Genomic DNA, 15212 nt, shown 5'->3' with positions numbered 1-15212 from the left:
CAGGAGATCAGGGAGGAGAAGACGGGACAGTTACATGTAGACATGGAGGAGATGGTCATACAGGAGATCAGGGAGGAGAAGACGGGACAGTTACATGTAGACATGGAGGAGATGGTCATACAGGAGATCAGGGAGGAGAAGACGGGACAGTTAAATGTAGACATGGAGGAGATGGTCATACAGGAGATCAGGGAGGAGAAGACGGGACAGTTACATGTAGACATGGAGGAGATGGTCATACAGGAGATCAGGGAGGAGAAGACGGGACAGTTACATGTAGACATGGAGGAGATGGTCATACAGGAGATCAGGGAGGAGAAGACGGGACAGTTAAATGTAGACATGGAGGAGATGGTCATACAGGAGATCAGGGAGGAGAAGACGGGACAGTTACATATAGACATGGAGGAGATGGTCATACAGGAGATTAGGGAGGAGAAGACGGGACAGTACATGTAGACATGGAGGAGATGGTCATACAGGAGATCAGGGAGGAGAAGACGGGACAGTTACATGTAGACATGGAGGAGATGGTCATACAGGAGATCAGGGAGGAGAAGACGGGACAGTTACATGTAGACATGGAGGAGATGGTCATACAGGAGATCAGGGAGGAGAAGACGGGACAGTTACATGTAGACATGGAGGAGATGGTCATACAGGAGATCAGGGAGGAGAAGACGGGACAGTTAAATGTAGACATGGAGGAGATGGTCATACAGGAGATCAGGGAGGAGAAGACGGGACAGTTACATGTAGACATGGAGGAGATGGTCATACAGGAGATCAGGGAGGAGAAGACGGGACAGTTACATGTAGACATGGAGGAGATGGTCATACAGGAGATCAGGGAGGAGAAGACGGGACAGTTAAATGTAGACATGGAGGAGATGGTCATACAGGAGATCAGGGAGGAGAAGACGGGACAGTTACATATAGACATGGAGGAGATGGTCATACAGGAGATTAGGGAGGAGAAGACGGGACAGTACATGTAGACATGGAGGAGATGGTCATACAGGAGATCAGGGAGGAGAAGACGGGACAGTTACATGTAGACATGGAGGAGATGGTCATACAGGAGATCAGGGAGGAGAAGACGGGACAGTTACATGTAGACATGGAGGAGATGGTCATACAGGAGATCAGGGAGGAGAAGACGGGACAGTTACATGTAGACATGGAGGAGATGGTCATACAGGAGATCAGGGAGGAGAAGACGGGACAGTTACATGTAGACATGGAGGAGATGGTCATACAGGAGATCAGGGAGGAGAAGACGGGACAGTTACATGTAGACATGGAGGAGATGGTCATACAGGAGATCAGGGAGGAGAAGACGGGACAGTTAAATGTAGACATGGAGGAGATGGTCATACAGGAGATCAGGGAGGAGAAGACGTGACAGTTACATGTAGACATGGAGGAGATGGTCATACAGGAGATCAGGGAGGAGAAGACGGGACAGTTACATATAGACATGGAGGAGATGGTCATACAGGAGATGAGGGAGGAGAAGACGGGACAGTTACATATAGACATGGAGGAGATGGTCATACAGGAGATTAGGGAGGAGAAGACGGGACAGTACATGTAGACATGGAGGAGATGGTCATACAGGAGATCAGGGAGGAGAAGACGGGACAGTTACATGTAGACATGGAGGAGATGGTCATACAGGAGATCAGGGAGGAGAAGACGGGACAGTTACATGTAGACATGGAGGAGATGGTCATACAGGAGATCAGGGAGGAGAAGACGGGACAGTTACATGTAGACATGGAGGAGATGGTCATACAGGAGATCAGGGAGGAGAAGACGGGACAGTACATGTAGACATGGAGGAGATGGTCATACAGGAGATCAGGGATGAGAAGACGGGACAGTTACATGTAGACATGGAGGAGATGGTCATACAGGAGATCAGGGAGGAGAAGACGGGACAGTACATGTAGACATGGAGGAGATGGTCATACAGGAGATCAGGGAGGAGAAGACGGGACAGTACATGTAGACATGGAGGAGATGGTCATACAGGAGATCAGGGAGGAGAAGACGGGACAGTGCATGTAGACATGGAGGAGATGGTCATACAGGAGATCAGGGAGGAGAAGACGGGACAGTTACATATAGACATGGAAGAGATGGTCATACAGGAGATCAGGGAGGAGAAGACGGGACAGTACATGTAGACATGGAGGAGATGGTCATACAGGAGATCAGTGATGAGAAGAGGGGAGGAGAAGACGGGACAGTGGGAGCTCTGTGTATCAGGAGGAGGAGCGGGAGCTCTGTGTATTAGGAGGAGTATTGCAGGGCCGGGCAGGAGAAGTTGGATCCACTCCATGATAAGTTTCCAGGATGCAACAAGTGGCAGAACAGGTCACACAGTAAACAGAGAGGAGGAGGAGGACGACACAGGTGACTGTAGTGGAATTTATGAAGAACATCATGAAGGGTTAACCATCGCCCCCAGACCGGGCCCCAGTCCTATACACACAGACATATATCTATAGTGTATCAGAACTAACCTATATTATATAGATAACACCTGTACACACAGGGGGAGGGGGAGAGATAACACCTGTATACTACACACGTGGGGGGAGGGGGGTAACACCTGTATACTACACACGTGGGGGGAGGGGGAGCTAACACCTGTATATTACACACCATGGGGGGGGGGCATAACTGTATATACCACATGGGGGGGGGGGGGTCCAGGTGCGAACAGATATCACATGTCCTCCTGATAGTATATACAGGAAAGACACAGGAAAACTGCCGGTACTGGTAATGGGAAACATCACACACACAGAAATATATATATATATATATATATATATACACACACCCATATTCACATCACACACATAATATATATACATACAGAACATACAGATACACATAATATATATATATAGATATATATATATATATATTAGAACATACAGATATCACATGTCCTCCTGATACTATATACAGGAAAGACACAGGAAAACTGCCGGTACTGGTAATGGGAAACATCACACACACAGAAATATATATATATACACACACACACACCCATATTCACATCACACACATAATATATATACATACAGAACATACAGATACACATAATATATATATATAGATATATATATATATATATATTAGAACATACAGATATCACATGTCCTCCTGATACTATATACAGAAAAGACACAGGAAAACTGCCGGGACTGGTAATGGGAAACATCACACACACAGAAATATATATATATACACACACACACACCCATATTCACATCACACACATAATATATATACATACAGAACATACAGATACACATAATATATATATATAGATATATATATATATATATATTAGAACATACAGATATCACATGTCCTCCTGATACTATATACAGGAAAGACACAGGAAAACTGCCGGTACTGGTAATGGGAAACATCACACACACAGAAATATATATATATACACACACACACACCCATATTCACATCACACACATAATATATATACATACAGAACATACAGATACACATAATATATATATATAGAACATACAGATATCACATGTCCTCCTGATACTATATACAGGAAAGACACAGGAAAACTGCCGGGACTGGTAATGGGAAACATCACACACACAGAAATATATATATATACACACACACACAGAAATATATATATATATATATATACACACCCATATTCACATCACACACATAATATATATACATACAGAACATACAGATACACACATATATACAGATCCTGTTACCTGCAGTACAGTCATCACAGCACATGGCGTCACCTGCCTCTACCTGCACATAGTCATCACTCACCCACCCCGCCCCCAACACCTGGCCACACCCAGGCTCCACCCCCTGATACCAACTCACCTGGAGATCCCTATATCACATCTGTATCCCCGGTGTTATATATATATATATATATATATATATAGAGCTGTGTATACATCACACGTCCTGTATCCCCGGTGTTATATATATATATATAGAGCTGTGTATACATCACACGTCCTGTATCCCTGGTGTTATATATATATAGAGCTGTGTATACATCACACGTCCTGTATCCCCGGTGTTATATATATATATAGAGCTGTGTATACATCACACGTCCTGTATCCCCGGTGTTATATATATATATATAGAGCTGTGTATACATCACACGTCCTGTATCCCCCGGTGTTATATATATATATATAGAGCTGTGTATACATCACACGTCCTGTATCCCCGGTGTTATATATATATATATATATATAGAGCTGTGTATACATCACACGTCCTGTATCCCCGGTGTTATATATATATATATATATAGAGCTGTGTATACATCACACGTCCTGTATCCCCGGTGTTATATATATATATATATATATAGAGCTGTGTATACATCACACGTCCTGTATCCCCGGTGTTATATATATATATATATATATAGAGCTGTGTATACATCACACGTCCTGTATCCCCGGTGTTATATATATATATATAGAGCTGTGTATACATCACACGTCCTGTATCCCCCGGTGTTATATATATATATATATAGAGCTGTGTATACATCACACGTCCTGTATCCCCGGTGTTATATATATATATATATAGAGCTGTGTATACATCACACGTCCTGTATCCCCGGTGTTATATATATATATATAGAGCTGTGTATACATCACACGTCCTGTATCCCCGGTGTTATATATATATATAGAGCTGTGTATACATCACACGTCCTGTATCCCCGGTGTTATATATATATATATATAGAGCTGTGTATACATCACACGTCCTGTATCCCCGGTGTTATATATATATATATATAGAGCTGTGTATACATCACACGTCCTGTATCCCCGGTGTTATATATATATATATATATAGAGCTGTGTATACATCACACGTCCTGTATCCCCGGTGTTATATATATATATATATATAGAGCTGTGTATACATCACATGTCCTGTATCCCCGGTGTTATATATATATATAGAGCTGTGTATACATCACACGTCCTGTATCCCCGGTGTTATATATATATATATATATAGAGCTGTGTATACATCACACGTCCTGTATCCCCGGTGTTATATATATATATATAGAGCTGTGTATACATCACACGTCCTGTATCCCCGGTGTTATATATATATATATATAGAGCTGTGTATACATCACACGTCCTGTATCCCCGGTGTTATATATATATATATAGAGCTGTGTATACATCACACGTCCTGTATCCCCCGGTGTTATATATATATATATATATAGAGCTGTGTATACATCACACGTCCTGTATCCCCGGTGTTATATATATATATATATAGAGCTGTGTATACATCACACGTCCTGTATCCCCGGTGTTATATATATATATATATAGAGCTGTGTATACATCACACGTCCTGTATCCCCGGTGTTATATATATATATATATAGAGCTATGTATACATCACACGTCCTGTATCCCTGGTGTTATATATATATAGAGCTGTGTATACATCACACGTCCTGTATCCCCGGTGTTATATATATATATATAGAGCTGTGTATACATCACACGTCCTGTATCCCCGGTGTTATATATATATATATAGAGCTGTGTATACATCACACGTCCTGTATCCCCGGTGTTATATATATATATATATATAGAGCTGTGTATACATCACACGTCCTGTATCCCCCGGTGTTATATATATATATATATAGAGCTGTGTATACATCACACGTCCTGTATCCCCGGTGTTATATATATATATATAGAGCTGTGTATACATCACACGTCCTGTATCCCCCGGTGTTATATATATATATATATAGAGCTGTGTATACATCACACGTCCTGTATCCCCCGGTGTTATATATATATATATATAGAGCTGTGTATACATCACACGTCCTGTATCCCCGGTGTTATATATATATATATAGAGCTGTGTATACATCACACATCCTGTATCCCCGGTGCTATATATATATATATATATAGAGCTGTGTATACATCACACGTCCTGTATCCCCGGTGTATATATATATATATATATAGAGCTGTGTATACATCACACGTCCTGTATCCCCGGTGTTATATATATATATATATAGAGCTATGTATACATCACACGTCCTGTATCCCCCGGTGTTATATATATATATATATAGAGCTGTGTATACATCACACGTCCTGTATCCCCGGTGTTATATATATATATATAGAGCTGTGTATACATCACACGTCCTGTATCCCCGGTGTTATATATATATATATATATAGAGCTGTGTATACATCACACGTCCTGTATCCCCGGTGTTATATATATATATATATATATATATATATAGAGCTGTGTATACATCACACGTCCTGTATCCCCGGTGTTATATATATATATATAGAGCTGTGTATACATCACACGTCCTGTATCCCCGGTGTTATATATATATATATAGAGCTGTGTATACATCACACGTCCTGTATCCCCGGTGTTATATATATATATATAGAGCTGTGTATACATCACACGTCCTGTATCCCCGGTGTTATATATATATATATATAGAGCTGTGTATACATCACACGTCCTGTATCCCCGGTGTTATATATATATATATATAGAGCTATGTATACATCACACGTCCTGTATCCCTGGTGTTATATATATATATATATATATATATAGAGCTGTGTATACATCACACGTCCTGTATCCCCGGTGTTATATATATATATAGAGCTGTGTATACATCACACGTCCTGTATCCCCGGTGTTATATATATATATATATATAGAGCTGTGTATACATCACACGTCCTGTATCCCCGGTGTTATATATATATAGAGCTGTGTATACATCACACGTCCTGTATCCCCCGGTGTTATATATATATATATAGAGCTGTGTATACATCACACGTCCTGTATCCCCGGTGTTATATATATATATATATATATATATATAGAGCTGTGTATACATCACACGTCCTGTATCCCCGGTGTTATATATATATATATATAGAGCTGTGTATACATCACACGTCCTGTATCCCCGGTGTTATATATATATATATATATAGAGCTGTGTATACATCACACGTCCTGTATCCCCGGTGTTATATATATATATAGAGCTGTGTATACATCACACGTCCTGTATCCCCGGTGTTATATATATATATATATATAGAGCTGTGTATACATCACACGTCCTGTATCCCCGGTGTTATATATATATATATAGAGCTGTGTATACATCACACGTCCTGTATCCCCGGTGTTATATATATATATAGAGCTGTGTATACATCACACGTCCTGTATCCCCGGTGTTATATATATATATATAGAGCTGTGTATACATCACACGTCCTGTATCCCCGGTGTTATATATATATATAGAGCTGTGTATACATCACACGTCCTGTATCCCCGGTGTTATATATATATATATATATAGAGCTGTGTATACATCACACGTCCTGTATCCCCGGTGTTATATATATATATATATAGAGCTGTGTATACATCACACGTCCTGTATCCCCGGTGTTATATATATATAGAGCTGTGTATACATCACACGTCCTGTATCCCTGGTGTTATATATATATATATATATATATAGAGCTGTGTATACATCACACGTCCTGTATCCCCGGTGTTATATATATATATATATAGAGCTGTGTATACATCACACGTCCTGTATCCCCGGTGTTATATATATATATATAGAGCTGTGTATACATCACACGTCCTGTATCCCCGGTGTTATATATATATATATAGAGCTGTGTATACATCACACGTCCTGTATCCCCGGTGTTATATATATATATATATATATAGAGCTGTGTATACATCACACGTCCTGTATCCCCGGTGTTATATATATATATATATATATATATAGAGCTGTGTATACATCACACGTCCTGTATCCCCGGTGTTATATATATATATATAGAGCTGTGTATACATCACACGTCCTGTATCCCCGGTGTTATATATATATATATATAGAGCTGTGTATACATCACACGTCCTGTATCCCCGGTGTTATATATATATATATATATATATATATATATATAGAGCTGTGTATACATCACACGTCCTGTATCCCCCGGTGTTATATATATATATATATATAGAGCTGTGTATACATCACACGTCCTGTATCCCCGGTGTTATATATATATATATATATATAGAGCTGTGTATACGTCACACGTCCTGTATCCCCGGTGTTATATATATATATATATAGAGCTGTGTATACATCACACGTCCTGTATCCCCGGTGTTATATATATATATATATAGAGCTGTGTATACATCACACGTCCTGTATCCCCGGTGTTATATATATATATATATATATATAGAGCTGTGTATACATCACACGTCCTGTATCCCCGGTGTTATATATATATATAGAGCTGTGTATACATCACACGTCCTGTATCCCCGGTGTTATATATATATATATATATATAGAGCTGTGTATACATCACACGTCCTGTATCCCCGGTGTTATATATATATATATATATAGAGCTGTGTATACATCACACGTCCTGTATCCCCGGTGTTATATATATATATATAGAGCTGTGTATACATCACACGTCCTGTATCCCCGGTGTTATATATATATATAGAGCTGTGTATACATCACACGTCCTGTATCCCCGGTGTTATATATATATATATATAGCTGTGTATACATCACACGTCCTGTATCCCCGGTGTTATATATATATATATAGAGCTGTGTATACATCACACGTCCTGTATCCCCGGTGTTATATATATATATATAGAGCTGTGTATACATCACACGTCCTGTATCCCCGGTGTTATATATATATATATATAGAGCTGTGTATACATCACACGTCCTGTATCCCCGGTGTTATATATATATATATATAGAGCTGTGTATACATCACACGTCCTGTATCCCCGGTGTTATATATATATATATAGAGCTGTGTATACATCACACGTCCTGTATCCCCGGTGTTATATATATATATAGAGCTGTGTATACATCACACGTCCTGTATCCCCGGTGTTATATATATATATATATAGAGCTGTGTATACATCACACGTCCTGTATCCCCGGTGTTATATATATATATATATAGAGCTGTGTATACATCACACGTCCTGTATCCCCGGTGTTATATATATATATATAGAGCTGTGTATACATCACACGTCCTGTATCCCCGGTGTTATATATATATATAGAGCTGTGTATACATCACACGTCCTGTATCCCCGGTGTTATATATATATATATATAGAGCTGTGTATACATCACACGTCCTGTATCCCCGGTGTTATATATATATATATATATAGATATATATAGAGCTGTGTATACATCACACTTCCTGTATCCCCGGTGTTATATATATATATATATAGAGCTGTGTATACATCACACGTCCTGTATCCCCGGTGTTATATATATATATATATAGAGCTGTGTATACATCACACGTCCTGTATCCCCGGTGTTATATATATATATATATAGAGCTGTGTATACATCACACGTCCTGTATCCCCCGGTGTTATATATATATATATATATAGAGCTGTGTATACATCACACGTCCTGTATCCCCGGTGTTATATATATATATATAGAGCTGTGTATACATCACACGTCCTGTATCCCCGGTGTTATATATATATATATAGAGCTGTGTATACATCACACGTCCTGTATCCCCGGTGTTATATATATATATATATATATATAGAGCTGTGTATACATCACACGTCCTGTATCCCCGGTGTTATATATATATATATAGAGCTGTGTATACATCACACGTCCTGTATCCCCGGTGTTATATATATATATATATATAGAGCTGTGTATACATCACACGTCCTGTATCCCCGGTGTTATATATATATATATATATATATATATAGAGCTGTGTATACATCACACGTCCTGTATCCCCGGTGTTATATATATATATATAGAGCTGTGTATACATCACACGTCCTGTATCCCCGGTGTTATATATATATATATATAGAGCTGTGTATACATCACACGTCCTGTATCCCTGGTGTTATATATATATATATATATAGAGCTGTGTATACATCACACGTCCTGTATCCCCCGGTGTTATATATATATATATATATATAGAGCTGTGTATACATCACACGTCCTGTATCCCCGGTGTTATATATATATATATAGAGCTGTGTATACATCACACGTCCTGTATCCCCGGTGTTATATATATATATATAGAGCTGTGTATACATCACACGTCCTGTATCCCCGGTGTTATATATATATATAGAGCTGTGTATACATCACACGTCCTGTATCCCCGGTGTTATATATATATATATAGAGCTGTGTATACATCACACGTCCTGTATCCCCGGTGTTATATATATATATATATAGAGCTGTGTATACATCACACTTCCTGTATCCCCGGTGTTATATATATATATATATAGAGCTGTGTATACATCACACGTCCTGTATCCCCGGTGTTATATATATATATATAGAGCTGTGTATACATCACACGTCCTGTATCCCCGGTGTTATATATATATATATAGAGCTGTGTATACATCACACGTCCTGTATCCCCGGTGTTATATATATATATATATAGAGCTGTGTATACATCACACGTCCTGTATCCCCGGTGTTATATATATATATATAGAGCTGTGTATACATCACACGTCCTGTATCCCCGGTGTTATATATATATATATATAGAGCTGTGTACACATCACACGTCCTGTATCCCCGGTGTTATATATATATATATAGAGCTGTGTATACATCACACGTCCTGTATCCCCGGTGTTATATATATATATATAGAGCTGTGTATACATCACACGTCCTGTATCCCCGGTGTTATATATATATATATATAGAGCTGTGTATACATCACACGTCCTGTATCCCCGGTGTTATATATATATATATAGAGCTGTGTATACATCACACGTCCTGTATCCCCCGGTGTTATATATATATATATAGAGCTGTGTATACATCACACGTCCTGTATCCCCCGGTGTTATATATATATATATAGAGCTGTGTATACATCACACGTCCTGTATCCCCGGTGTTATATATATATATATATATAGAGCTGTGTATACATCACACGTCCTGTATCCCCGGTGTTATATATATATATATAGAGCTGTGTATACATCACACGTCCTGTATCCCCGGTGTTATATATATATATATATATATAGAGCTGTGTATACATCACACGTCCTGTATCCCCGGTGTTATATATATATATATATATATAGAGCTGTGTATACATCACACGTCCTGTATCCCCGGTGTTATATATATATATATATATATATATAGAGCTGTGTATACATCACACGTCCTGTATCCCCCGGTGTTATATATATATATATAGAGCTGTGTATACATCACACGTCCTGTATCCCCCGGTGTTATATATATATATATATAGAGCTGTGTATACATCACACGTCCTGTATCCCCGGTGTTATATATATATATATATATATATATATATAGAGCTGTGTATACATCACACGTCCTGTATCCCTGGTGTTATATATATATATATATATAGAGCTGTGTTACATCACACGTCCTGTATCCCCGGTGTTATATATATATATATATATAGAGCTGTGTATACATCACACGTCCTGTATCCCCGGTGTTTATATAATATATATATATAGAGCTGTGTATACATCACACGTCCTGTATCCCCGGTGTTATATATATATATAGAGCTGTGTATACATCACACGTCCTGTATCCCCGGTGTTATATATATATATAGAGCTGTGTATACATCACACATCCTGTATCCCCGGTGTTATATATATATATATATAGAGCTGTGTATACATCACACGTCCTGTATCCCCGGTGTTATATATATATATATATATATATAGAGCTGTGTATACATCACACGTCCTGTATCCCCGGTGTTATATATATATATAGAGCTGTGTATACATCACACGTCCTGTATCCCCGGTGTTATATATATATATATAGAGCTGTGTATACATCACACGTCCTGTATCCCCGGTGTTATATATATATATATAGAGCTGTGTATACATCACACGTCCTGTATCCCTGGTGTTATATATATATATAGAGCTGTGTATACATCACACGTCCTGTATCCCCGGTGTTATATATATATATATAGAGCTGTGTATACATCACACGTCCTGTATCCCCGGTGTTATATATATATATATAGAGCTGTGTATACATCACACGTCCTGTATCCCCGGTGTTATATATATATATATAGAGCTGTGTATACATCACACGTCCTGTATCCCCCGGTGTTATATATATATATATAGAGCTGTGTATACATCACACGTCCTGTATCCCCGGTGTTATATATATATATATAGAGCTGTGTATACATCACACGTCCTGTATCCCCGGTGTTATATATATATATAGAGCTGTGTATACATCACACGTCCTGTATCCCCGGTGTTATATATATATATAGAGCTGTGTATACATCACACGTCCTGTATCCCCGGTGTTATATATATATATATATAGAGCTGTGTATACATCACACGTCCTGTATCCCCGGTGTTATATATATATATATATATATATATATAGAGCTGTGTATACATCACACGTCCTGTATCCCCGGTGTTATATATATATATATATATATATATATATATAGAGCTGTGTATACATCACACGTCCTGTATCCCCGGTGTTATATATATATATAGAGCTGTGTATACATCACACGTCCTGTATCCCCGGTGTTATATATATATATATATAGAGCTGTGTATACATCACACGTCCTGTATCCCCGGTGTTATATATATATATATATATATATAGAGCTGTGTATACATCACACGTCCTGTATCCCCGGTGTTATATATATATATATAGAGCTGTGTATACATCACACGTCCTGTATCCCCGGTGCTATATATATATATATATATAGAGCTGTGTATACATCACACGTCCTGTATCCCCCGGTGTTATATATATATATAGAGCTGTGTATACATCACACGTCCTGTATCCCCCGGTGTTATATATATATATAGAGCTGTGTATACATCACACGTCCTGTATCCCCCGGTGTTATATATATATATAGAGCTGTGTATACATCACACGTCCTGTATCCCCGGTGTTATATATATATATATATATATAGAGCTGTGTATACATCACACGTCCTGTATCCCCGGTGTTATATATATATATATAGAGCTGTGTATACATCACACGTCCTGTATCCCCGGTGTTATATATATATATATAGAGCTGTGTATACATCACACGTCCTGTATCCCCGGTGTTATATATATATATATAGAGCTGTGTATACATCACACGTCCTGTATCCCCGGTGTTATATATATAATATATAATATAAGAGCTGTGTATACATCACACGTCCTGTATCCCCCGGTGTTATATATATATATATAGAGCTGTGTATACATCACACGTCTGTATCCCCGGTGTTATATATAATATATAGAGCTGTGTATACATCACACGTCCTGTATCCCCGGTGTTATATATATATATAGAGCTGTGTATACATCACACGTCCTGTATCCCCTGTGTTATATATATATATAGAGCTGTGTATACATCACACGTCTGTATCCCTGGTGTTATATATATATATATATAGAGCTGTGTATACATCACACGTCCTGTATCCCCGGTGTTATATATATATATAGAGCTGTGTATACATCACACGTCCTGTATCCCCGGTGTTATATATATATAGAGCTGTGTATACATCACACGTCCTGTATCCCCGGTGTTATATATATATATATAGAGCTGTGTATACATCACACGTCCTGTATCCCCGGTGTTATATATATATATATATAGAGCTGTGTATACATCACACGTCCTGTATCCCCGGTGTTATATATATATATATATAGAGCTGTGTATACATCACACGTCCTGTATCCCCGGTGTTATATATATATATATAGAGCTGTGTATACATCACACGTCCTGTATCCCCCGGTGTTATATATATATATATAGAGCTGTGTATACATCACACGTCCTGTATCCCCGGTGCTATATATATATATATATATAGAGCTGTGTATACATCACACGTCCTGTATCCCCCGGTGTTATATATATATATATATATATATATATATATATATATATATATATATATATATATATATATATATATATATATATATATAGAGCTGTGTATACATCACACGTCCTGTATCCCCGGTGTTATATATATATATATAGAGCTGTGTATACATCACACGTCCTGTATCCCCGGTGTTATATATATATATATATATATATAGAGCTGTGTATACATCACACGTCCTGTATCCCCGGTGTTATATATATATATATATATAGAGCTGTGTATACATCACACGTCCTGTATCCCCCGGTGTTATATATATATATATATATATATATAGAGCTGTGTATACATCACACGTCCTGTATCCCCGGTGTTATATATATATATATATAGAGCTGTGTATACATCACACGTCCTGTATCCCCGGTGTTATATATAATATATATATATATATATATATATAGAGCTGTGTATACATCACACGTCCTGTATCCCCGGTGTTATATATATATATATATATATAGAGCTGTGTATACATCACACGTCCTGTATCCCCGGTGTTATATATATATATATATAGAGCTGTGTATACATCACACGTCCTGTATCCCCCGGTGTTATATATATATATATATATAGAGCTGTGTATACATCACACGTCCTGTATCCCCCGGTGTTATATATATATATATAGAGCTGTGTATACATCACACATCCTGTATCCCCGGTGTTATATATATATATATAGAGCTATGTATACATCACACGTCCTGTATCCCCGGTGTTATATATATATATATATATAGAGCTATGTATACATCACACGTCCTGTATCCCCGGTGTTATATATATATATATATATATATATAGAGCTGTGTATACATCACACGTCCTGTATCCCCCGGTGTTATATATATATATATAGAGCTGTGTATACATCACACGTCCTGTATCCCCGGT

The 15212-nt window shown here is 37.9% G+C and overlaps 1 protein-coding gene across 4 annotated transcripts in view; it reads right to left on the bottom strand.

Annotated features, from left to right (window-relative positions):
* The window catches only part of ARFIP2 (ARF interacting protein 2), a 59536-nt gene that overhangs the window by 29880 nt on the left and 14444 nt on the right, over positions 1 to 15212 (bottom strand). Inside the window, exon 1 of one of the 4 annotated variants that reach the window (XM_072133566.1) lies at positions 3789 to 3821. The exons of the other annotated variants lie outside the window; for them this stretch is intronic. The gene's annotated coding sequence lies outside the window, so the exon portion shown is untranslated. Of the gene's footprint in view, positions 1 to 3788; positions 3822 to 15212 lie in introns of those variants that run through there. 4 annotated transcript variants of the gene reach the window in all.

The sequence above is a fragment of the Engystomops pustulosus genome, chromosome 2 (genome assembly GCF_040894005.1).
Source record: "Engystomops pustulosus chromosome 2, aEngPut4.maternal, whole genome shotgun sequence".
In the NCBI taxonomy this organism is placed as follows: Eukaryota; Metazoa; Chordata; class Amphibia; order Anura; family Leptodactylidae; genus Engystomops; species Engystomops pustulosus.
The sequence above is the reverse complement of the archived record's forward strand: the minus strand, read 5'-3'. Positions and strand labels throughout refer to the sequence as shown.